The 10947-nt window shown below is 43.2% G+C and overlaps 1 protein-coding gene across 1 annotated transcript in view; it reads right to left on the reverse strand.

The window, feature by feature from the left end:
• The window catches only part of MIDEAS (mitotic deacetylase associated SANT domain protein), a 98241-nt gene extending 90509 nt beyond the window's left edge, over window positions 1-7732 (reverse strand). The window contains exon 1 of the mRNA XM_064571314.1: window positions 7477-7732. The gene's annotated coding sequence lies outside the window, so the exon portion shown is untranslated. The remainder of the gene's footprint in view (window positions 1-7476) is intronic.
• Between the last annotated feature and the right edge of the window lie 3215 nt (window positions 7733-10947).

Genomic DNA, 10947 nt, shown 5'->3' on the forward strand with positions numbered 1-10947 from the left:
CTCCAATCGACCGAATTTCCCAAAGATTAGCCAAGCCTGTCTGGCCAAGCCCTTCTGGCCTGCTGTTTTCTAGAACTCGAGTCCAAGGGTCATGCTAACTCTGGGTAACTCAGTTCTGGCACACTCATTTCCTGCCTTTTCTTCCAGAGCAGAAGCTCAACAATCATTAGATGCATCATTAGGACAAAAAATTTCTTTACTCGTCAGTCTCTGGCCCTTCATGAGCTCCATGGCTGGCAATGCCTTCGCTGCTAAATCAATGCTGCTCATTCCTATTCTATCATTCTATCATGGCACACAGAGGGAGAAAAGGTAGCATTTGGAAAGCACTAGGGAAAAGGGACAAGTCTCCTCTAGCTGCCTCTAGACACCTACCTACTGGGTCCTGGAAGGGATGCCTAGGGCTAGATGACTGTACCCAGATGTCAATCTAGGACTCTGACTCTACCACCCCAATTCTCCCCCTCAGTGGCTCTCCATTTGGTGACTCCAGACTTTTTCCTCACATACACCCAATTCACCTATATGAAAGGAAACAACCAGCATAAATTGGATCATCTCTATGAAGAACAGCCACAGTTCTAATTTCTTAGGAGAGGAAACTTTACAGTTTAGATCTAGAATAGATCTGAAGTGTATAAGATCACAAAGCAGTCCAGAGCCTAGTCCAGGATCCGAGCTAGAATCCAGGATCACAGTCTTCTCTGGGTTGAAGTCCTTCCTCATGGAAGATGAAGGTTTCAGCATGAGGACAGATGGCTGGCTTGTGAGCAGGGAATGGGCTCTTGACTGGCTCTCTCTTGGGTTACCTGAAGAGATTTAGCCAGCTTCCCTAGGCTGCAGTTTCCTGAAATGGTAGCGTCTCCTCAAAGGCATAGATTCTTCTCAAGTACTTCCTCCTCCAGGCAGCCCTCCTTGACCATCTAGCCTGAACCTGGTGACCCTTCTCTGTGCTCTGGCACCTACTTTCACCATTGCACCCATTGTACTATAGAGTAACTTATTGTCTGCCTTTCTTACCAGGCTGCAAAGCTCCTGGCTCGTAGTTTCCTTTTATTGCCCATGGCTAGCACTTGGTGGGCACCACCAGCTTTCTGAATGAAATGAATGTCACAAATCACTTTGGGGACAATGGATGACTACTTCCACAAGTCACACACAATTTCTGCTTGGTGCCCTTACCATCTCCTTCTCTACTCACAGCTGGTTCCTGGCAGTTATCAAATTGGCTGTGTTCTTTTACTCAGGGACTATCCCGGCGGCTCTTCCTACTTTCATGCCAATCCCTCTTGCTCAGTTCTGTTTTCCTCAGTTTCCATGGGTTGCCACCTACAAGGATTTTCCCACTGAGAAGGGGTTAAGAGGCGCTGGTTACATTTCTGCCCGTGGGCGTCTCCTGATTGTTCTTCACTCCTTCCTTGGCAGCTGGTGTGTGGGCCAGGTCTGATCACCTGACCCAGGTCAATACCTAGAGCGCCAGGCTCCTGCTCATTAGGGAGAAGGGATCTGCCTGTCTGTGACCTTCATTCATTCATTCATTTTTTCACTCATTTATGTCCCTCCTGATTTATTTATTTATTTACCATAATGGCTTTATTGAGATATAATTCACACCATAAAATCCACCCACCAATTCATTGGTTTTAGTATATTCATAGTATATGCACAGAATTGTGCAACCATCACCACTATCTAATTCCAGAACATTTCATTACTCCCAAACCTCATACCCACCAACAGTCCTTCATCAACCCCCTTTCCCCAGGCCTTGTCAACCACAAATCTACTTTCTGTCTCTATGGATTTGCCTGTTCTAGATATGTCATATAAATGCAATCATCCAATATGTGGCCTTTTGTGTCCGGCTTCTTCCACTTAGCATAATGGTTTCAAGGTTCATCTATGTTGTAACGTATATCAGTAGTTCATTCCCTTTTTAGGGATGACTATTTCATCTTCTGGACATACTACATTCTATTTATCTATTCATCAGTTGGTGGACGTTTTGGTTGTTTCCACTTTTTGGCTATTTGAATAATGCTGCTATGAACAGTCATGTACAAGTTTTTATGTAAATATATATTTTCAATTATCTTGGAGATATATATATATACACACATACACCTAAGAGTGCACAGTAGCTTTTTGTTTAACTTTTTGAGGAACAGCTGAATGTTTTCAAAGAGGCTGTACCATTTTGGAGTCCCACCAAGCACTGTATGAGGATCCAATTTCTCCATATCCTTGTCAACACTTGGGGTTATCTGTCTTTTTTATTTTAACCATCCTAGTGGGTGTGATGTGGTATCTCACTGTGGTTTTGATTTGCAATTCCCTGCTAGCTGATGATGTTGACTATCCATGTGCTTATTGACTATTTGTATGTCTATTCAGTTAAAAATTGAGTTGTCTTTTTGTTGTTGAGTTGTAAGAATTTTTATATATTCTGGCTATAAGTCCTTCATCAGACACAGGATTTGCAAATATTTTCTTCCATTCTGTGGGTGGTCTTTTCACTTTCTTAATGGTTTTCTCTGAAGAGCAAAAGTCTTAATTTTGAGGAAGTCCACTTTATCTGTTTTTTTCCTTTGTTGTTTGTGCTTTTGATGTGATATCTAAGAAACTGTTGTCCAATCTAAGGTCATGAGAATTTGCTCCTGTTTTCTTCTAAGAGTTTTATAGTTTTTAGCTGTTACATTTAGATTTATGATCCCCTCTCTTATTTTTGGTTTATCATTTCCCAAGGTCAAAAGCATTTCATAGCAGTATGTTTGGTACTCTTCTCTGCCTCATCTGTTGTCTTTACCCTGGGATGAGACATTTCCTTAAAGAAGTTGTTCATATTTAGTTGTTCTGTGAAACAGACATTTATACCTTCAGCAACCTTCGGCTTCCATCATGCCAAAAACCAACACATATGTAATAAAATATGCTTTTCAGGATCCAATCAGGCTGATACTCCAGGCGTTAACCCTTTTGGAGGTGGTTTGAAGCTTAAACCAGGACAGATAATCTCCTGTGACCTCAATCTCAAGGAAGGAGGAATACAACTGCAGAACTCATCAGCGGGGGACCTTGATGCTTGGCAAGCTGTCACCTCACCACAAGCCGGACCACCCAGGTCCCTTTCTGCATCTGTGGCTTATTGTTCCTATGGTTTTGGTTTTTCAATTCAGCCATTGTCTGAGCCATTGTCTGCAAAGATGTTTGGGTTTGAAAATCCTTTATTATGCCTCTGAGCAAATGATACCACATTTTCTCTAAGCCCTGCATTCCTTGGTCTTTGAAAGTTGATAACAAAATTAGTCTTAGTTGCCTTGGACATTGGTTTTTGTATGGTTGTTGGTCATTTCAAAATGGTATGTTTTTTCTCCTATTCATCAGCCAATCCTTCAACTTTCTATTTATTTGAATCCTTTCCAAAACAAGAAATAAATTCATTAAAAAAAATCAAACTCTGTTTTTCATCTGGCTAAGTTTTCTAGGATTTAGATTTAACATAACTGGAAGAAGAGTACCAGAGAGAAAGATAGTTTAAATCTGATATATCTTTACATATGAAGCCATTATTTTATCCTTTTTTGAACCAAACCTCCCCAAACAACATAGTGAGCAAGGGCTACATTTATAACTTTCTTTTTTTTTTTTTTAAAGATTTTATTTATTTGACAGAGAGAGACAGTGAGAGAGGGAACAGAAGCAGGGGAGTGGGAGAGGGAGAAGCAGGCCTCCCGCCGAGCAGGGAGCCCGACGTGGGGCTCGATCCCAGGACCCTGAGATCACGACCCGAGCCGAAGGCAGTCGCTCAACCAACTGAGCCACCCAGGCGCCCCCATTTATAACTTTCTACAATGAGGTAATCACCTTCCCTAGGGAGAAGCAGCTAGAAGCTGGCCATCCAAAATCTTCACCTTCTAGTAAGCCAGCCCATACAATAATCAGATAGACAGCTCAGTCACTCTTCCAAGAGAGATTCTGAAGCTGATCTGTGATTATCTTTTGTTATCCAATAAAGGGAAATCGCATCCACCATCCAAGAAGCCACTGTGTGGGGAAACCTACAAAAGACCACAGAGCACATAAGCTCTTGGCTGTTAAAACTCCATGCCATTTAGAAGTGTCGATCCAAGGAGGGACTTGGTTTCCTCTGCTGCTGATTTGCTCCGTGACATGCCAGGCTCTTGTGGTCAGGACAACATAACCAGGATCCAAAGCCCAAAGAATGGCATGGGGTCTTGGCCCATCTCACCCACTGTCAGAATGCCTTTTAATGGAAATAACTGGGTTAATAACATGTATGTAAAATTGATTTAAAATTGAGAGCTTAAGAGATCCCTGTGAGATCTTGTTGATCTAGTTGAAAAGAAGCAACTATAAAATGGTATGATGGCCCTGTTTGTAAACTGTTTATATGTGTTTAAGTCTGGGAAAGAGATATGTTAAAGTGTTTCTCCAGATAATAAAACTACAAGTCTTCCAGTTTATACTAAAAAGTAAATAGATAGATAGATAAGTAAATAATTGTAATGAATATATTTTACTTCCATAATAAAAAAAATAATTGGATGATTTCTATTTTTGAAAGAAAAAAAAAAAAAGAGGGGCGCCTGGGTGGCTCAGTCGGTTAAGCGGCTGCCTTCGGCTCAGGTCATGATCCCAGGGTCCTGGGATCGAGCCCCACGTCAGGCTCCCTGCTCAGTGGAGAGCTTGCTTCTTCCTCTCCCTCTCCCTGCTGTTCTGCCTACTTGTGCTCTCTCTCTCTCTGTCAAATAAATAAAATCTTAAAAAAAAAAAAAAAAAGAAAGAAAGAAAAAAAAGAAAAAGAATTACGTCTTACCCTGAATTCAAATGCATGTTCTGAATTTTTAAAATAGGTAGCCAAGAGTATATATTTGAATCTGCTACTCTGCAGGAAAGCTTAAAAATAACCAGCCTTTAATGGTGGAGAAACAGGCCAAATGTCCGCTGCTGGAGAAGGCTGGCCCAGCCCTAAACGCCAGTCAGGTCTCAGGGCAGCCGACTCATGGTGCTTCTGCCCCCTGCTGGACAACTCTGGAAAGTGCAGACTCTGGCCCAGGTAGTTTCTCTGGGGAAACCCTGAGAGATCTTGAGTGTTTACAAACCCAGGGACACTTAGAAAAACTGGCCTTATTGCTCAAAACTATTCCGGAAGGTCTTGCCACAGGGACACTACTCATGTAGCAATCTTTTCATGCTCCCTGCCCCTTTTTTTAACACATATATTTGTTTTTTAAATGTCAGACTTTAGTTTAAGCATTTACATATGGATAGAATGTACAGATAAAAACAGATGTTTTTGTGCCATCCCTCCCCCCTCTGTTTTATAGTATAAATTGTATTGTGTTGCACTTTGTAAATTAATGCAATAATTGTATTCTCTGACTTACTGTTTTCACCTATCATTATCTCCGGGCAGGGCCAGTACCAGGGTGTGACAACTGAGACCCGCAGGACATTGAGAATGGCCTTCTTGCATTTTGTGGCCTTTGTCATTACATGCAGGTCAGCCTCTTTCTTTGGGACCTCTGAATAGCATTCTATGGTATGAATAGGACATGCTTAACCATTTTCCTCTCAATGAAACTTTAGGTCATTTCCAGTTTTTAGGTGTTACTAAAATGCTTTGTTGAAATCCTTATAGGGGCGCCTGGCTGGCTCAGTCTGTTAAGTGGCTGCCTTCGGCTCAGATCATGATCCCAGGGTCCTGGGATCGAGCCCCGCATTGGGCTCTCTGCTCCGCGGGGAGCCTGCTTCTCCCTCTCCTACTCCCCCTGCTTGTGTTCCCTCTATCGCTGTCTCTCTGTCTCTGTCAATTAAATAAATAAATAAAATCTTAAAATTAAAAAAAAAGAAATCCTTACAGATGCCTCCTTGTACATATAGTCAAAGTCATAATTTCATAGTTCTAGTTTGTGTCTTTCATACTACTGGTTTAAGAGGCCTTCCCTATTCTAAGGTTAGAATTGTGTCTTTCTATATTTCCTCCCCCTCCCCCTCCTCCTCCTTCTTTTCCCCTCATTTTGGACCTCTGGTGAAGAGTTGAGTTGATCACACTCCTTGGCTCCTCAGTATGAACTCCACACATTCATCACTGGTCCATGAAAGACACTTTTTTTTTAAACTCCCTTTTCCTGCTCCCATTCCCCCTGCCCACCATAGATAATCACTCTGATGTGTTAGATAGGTATGACAGTATTTGTATGTTTCCTTATAAAGTATGTAGTATATATATGGAATATTTTTGGAAATGATGCCATGCCATGACCTGATTCTATTTCTTACTATTTCCATTCAACACTGCTTTACAAGCTATCCACATAACTGGTACATATTATTTCTTGCTAACTGCTTCTCTCAACCTTCCCCCACCAGTGAGCCCCTGGAGCCTGAACTCCCATAACCACAGCCCCGCAGTGCACAACCTCATGGACGGTCAGTCCTATGTGAGAGGTCCTCTAGGATGTGTTTCCAGATTGCTCACATTTTCTTCTAGTACCTGTACAGGGGTTGTTTTTTGTTTTGTTTGTTTTTCTATTTCTATGCCTGTCCACATTTGATTAGTCTATGTCAGCACATTGAGCTTTGGCTATGATCTTGACTCTGTTCGTTTTTGAAATTTTCTTAATTCCTCATTTCCATTTTGACCATGTTTTTTGAACACTGTTTGAGCAAGGGTTTGAGCAGGGGTTGGGTTTTTTGTTTTGTTTTGTTTCGTTTTGTTGGAATCTCAGCTCCCAAGTTTATGTTAGATGATAATAATATAACTTAGTTTGGGTTCCTCCTCAAGCAGAACTGAGGTAAGGACGTGGGTGACAATCATTTATTTGTGAGGCTATCCCAAGAAGACAATGAAGAAGAAGGGAGAGTGTCATAGGGAAGAGGGGAAAGCCAATGAAAGATGCATTATTGAGCTAGTTATCACTGTGGACAACTGGCAAGACCCTTTGAAATACCATATTAAAAAAAAACAAAACCCCACCTAGAAATGCCCCTCTGAAATATGGGAGGTTGGGACATTTATCCATCCACCTTCATCCTCCATTGGTTGAGAGTTGCCCCTGGGTGGCATCCCCACACCCACATGCACCACACTTTCCCTCTGTAGCTGCCTGCAAGCCGACTGAACAAGCTTCCAAGCTAGGAGAAATCCCGAGGCAAAAAAGCTGTGTGACACGCTGGTGCTTGAGATGGAAGCCATCAGCATGCATAGGAGCTGTTGACTTTTGGCTGCCCTGGGAGTGTGCACATCTTTGTCTGCCAGCTCTCGTCTGACCCACTTTCCCCGCCCCCCCATACCTTGCTATTCATGTTTGGACTCCATCTGACCTCTCTGTCCTGACCCAGCGAGACCCGCTCAAACCTCTCCGGGGGCTGGACCTAGTGCAGCGTTCCCTGGGCTGCGCTGACCCCAGCCCCCACTCCGCTCACCCCCCTGGCTGGCCCTCAGCGGCTCACCTCTGGAAACTGGGCCCTTTCCTCCTGCACAGCGGATGCGCTCCCGTCATGTCTCTCTCTGGCTTCAGTGCTGCTTTCTTTCCCTCTTCTCTTGCGTTTATGCTTTAAGGCTGCCAGGATCCCGGATGGCGTCAGTGAACCCTGCTCAGATCATCTGTTTACCTGTCCTCACAGAGAGTGCCCACCCTGAGCTTCAAATAATAAAAAGCAGCAGAACCATGTCGAACACTGTTTGAGCACTTACCAGGGGCAAGCACTGTGTGAAACGCAGCTCAGTCATTTCCTTACTTTATCTTCACAACCATCTCCTGAAATAAGTACTCTCGTCATGTCAATTTCACAGAGGAAACCAGCTTGGAAAAGATGACTCTCTAGTTGATGGAATTCAGCCTCAAGCGTGGGTGTCTGGTCTTAAGGATTTCCTTTTTACCACTCCAGGTAGTTTAGCCATTAACTGCCAACTGACCCTTGGAGAAGGCGTCACCTCCTGTGCCTGGTTTCTGACCTTTCACACAGAACAGCCTTTATAGTTTTCCTTGTTTTCCACAAAAGATTCTTGAAAGCATGAAATAAGATTTAAAAAAAAAAAACCTAAATGTAATACCTCAGCTATTTTTTTTTTCTTGTTTGTTTTGTTGTGGTTTCGGTTTTCTGGGGTTTCGTTTTCTTGATTCATGGCCTTACAGCTTATGTGACCCTTTCTACCCAGGGCCAACCCTGATGGGTTTCTCCCTCAGCTTCCAGATACCTAAAATTCTACAGTTAGAAATTACTTCATTTGATGTCAGTTCACAATGATATGGGAGAGGCTACATAGAAGTTCTCAGCCATTTTCCTACCTTAGCATGAGGGAATTTGTGGTCTTTCCTGAGAGCTAGTTTTGAACGAGGAGAGAGGGGAAAAACAGGAATGCTCTAAGCCTGGATTAAAAGGAAGCCATGCTAGGTCATCGCCCTAGAAAAGCTCTTGCACACATATACCAGGATTTACGTGCAAGAATGTTCTTGGCAGCATTGTTCGTAATAGACTCAAACTGGAAACAACCCTATCCATCAAGAAGAGGAGAGAAAGACGCATTGTGGTGTCTTCATCCAATGGAATACAATGCAGTGATGAAAAGGAGTGACCTGTCACGAGGGCCAGTGACTTGTTTGAATCTCACAAACATAGTGTTGAGGGAAATAATGTTGACACAGAAGAATGTATTCAATAGGAACCCCTACACGTGAAGTTCAGATAGGGGGTAAAAGTACAGAGAATACAAAGAAAATTAATATTCTGAATGACAGGATAATAGTAGTTAATTCTAATGAGGAGGGAGAGGGTTGTGATGACTCAGGGGACCCACAGGAGGCTTCTTGGATGCTGATACTTGCTACTTTTGATCTGGGTGTTGGTTACACAGACGGTGGCTTTGCAATTATTTGTTAAACTCTACAAATACGTTTTATGTATTTTATGGATATATGTTTTATCTCACTTTTTTGAAAAAACTAAAAGGAAGGAGGGAAAGAAGGAAGGGAGGGCAGGGAAGCCAGTCCCTCAAACTAGACCTCATTTCTTTGCATAGCTAATCCAGACCAGGTTCTAGGAGACCTGAAAGAAGGGGGCTCGGGTTTGGGAAGGTGGCAGAAGGCTCTGTGCATAGCATCAGGGGGATATTCATAGCATCGCTACTAGATACCGCCAAACAGTTTTCCAAAGTGGTTGAACCAGTTTATCCTCTCCCTGGAAGGATGTGATGTAGTGTTCCCATTGTTTTACATGCTCACTATCATTTGATATTGTTGGATTTTTAAACTTTACTGCTTTTATGAGATGCGTAAAGTTACCTCATTATTATTTACATTATCCTAATAATTAATGAAGTTGAGCATCTTTGTATATATTTTTTATCTTTGTGAAATGTCTATTTAAGTCTTTTGCCCATTTTTTTCTACTGGGTTATCTTTTTTTTTTAAGTAGGCTCCACTCTCATAGTGGAGTCCAATACGGGGCTCGAATTCATGACCCTGAGATCCAGACCTGAGCTGAGATCAAGAATCAGACCCTTAACCAACTGAGCCACCCAGGCACCCGCCCGTTTTTTCTTATTCATATACTGGAATATGTATATATTTTGGATATTAGGGCTTTGCTAGTTGAAAAGATCTTTTCCCATTCTATGGCTTGTCGCCTGCATTTTTCTAGGTGGGAGGGACAGAAGCAGCAAGGGTTTGCCACCTCTGAATTCCTTTGCCTACTGCTTGGGTGCCTCAGGGAATTTGCTCAGCCTTCATGGGCATTGGCTACCCTTTCTAACCCAACTTGGAGTTCCTGGCTCCACCACCACCAGCCCTTCTCTCCTCTCCAGAGGCAAGCTGCCCAGGAAGCAAATGAGCCCCAGTGAGAATGATGATGTTAGCTCCGTGCAAATGGAGCCTGTTTTTTGTGTTTTCTCCTTCTCTCTTGCCATTAACAGAGAAAATGGAGTCTTGGCACTGTCTCAACCACATAAACTTCTACTTCATACAGCGGTGCCGAAAAGAACAAAATAGGAAAGGACGCAGAGGTCGGCCAATTTCTAAAACCCTTTGTACCTGCCTGGATTTTACTGTCTGGACAAGAGTAAATGCTACCTGAGAACTGTGAGCCTGATGGGGCCGGGGCAGACAGAGAGGTGTGCGTGGTGCCAAGGGACAGTGGGTCACATTACCTGCATCAGCTCTTGAAGTAACATAAACCACATGGCCAATGGGCTTGGAGGCCATTAGCAACCCTTTCTGCAATACTTACTTGAACTTGAGACTAGCTTCCAGTGGAAGGGAGAGGTAAATTGGGTTGTAGATGTAGTGTTACTCTGTGCTAATTCTTGCTGAGAGGAGGCCTGACTCTCTGGTGGGGAGGGCGCGGTGGATCCGGAATTATGGTCAATTTAAACAGTTTATTTTCACATGTGACCCGGACAAAAATTTTTGAAGTATAGTCAGGCTGTCTTCCCCACCCCCAACCCTACCCGTTCACTCATCCCGACCTCTTTGAGGTGACCTCTTGGTTTGTGTGACATGGCCAGTGGGCTGGTGCATGCTGGGGCGCGGGGGTGGGGGGTGGGGTGGGGGAGGGGGAGAGCCCCCTGCAGCCTGGAGCCTTTGGAAAACTGAAGATTTAGGAAACTGCCTTATGGGTGGAACTCTGGAGGCTGGTGAACTTGCAGCGTCTGTAATATAGTATTATTCCTTCCTCAACTGACCTCTCTGGGAGATATTTTTTGCTAAAGGCATAGTGACTTTCAAGGCTGCCTGGAGTCAGACCTGTGTTTCTTTTTTCTTTCTTTTTTTTTTTTTTTTACATGTTTTATTATGTTCAATTAGCCAACATAGAGTACATCATCAGTTTTTGATGTAGTGTTCAACGATTCAATAGTTGCTTATAACACCCAATGCTCATCCCAACACGTGCCCTCCTTAATACCCATCCCCCGGTTACTCCATC

This window comes from Mirounga angustirostris, unplaced genomic scaffold (assembly GCF_029215605.1).
Source record: "Mirounga angustirostris isolate CCGP_5_RB_7025 unplaced genomic scaffold, mMirAng1.0.hap1 SCAF_9, whole genome shotgun sequence".
Lineage (NCBI taxonomy): Eukaryota > Metazoa > Chordata > Mammalia > Carnivora > Phocidae > Mirounga > Mirounga angustirostris.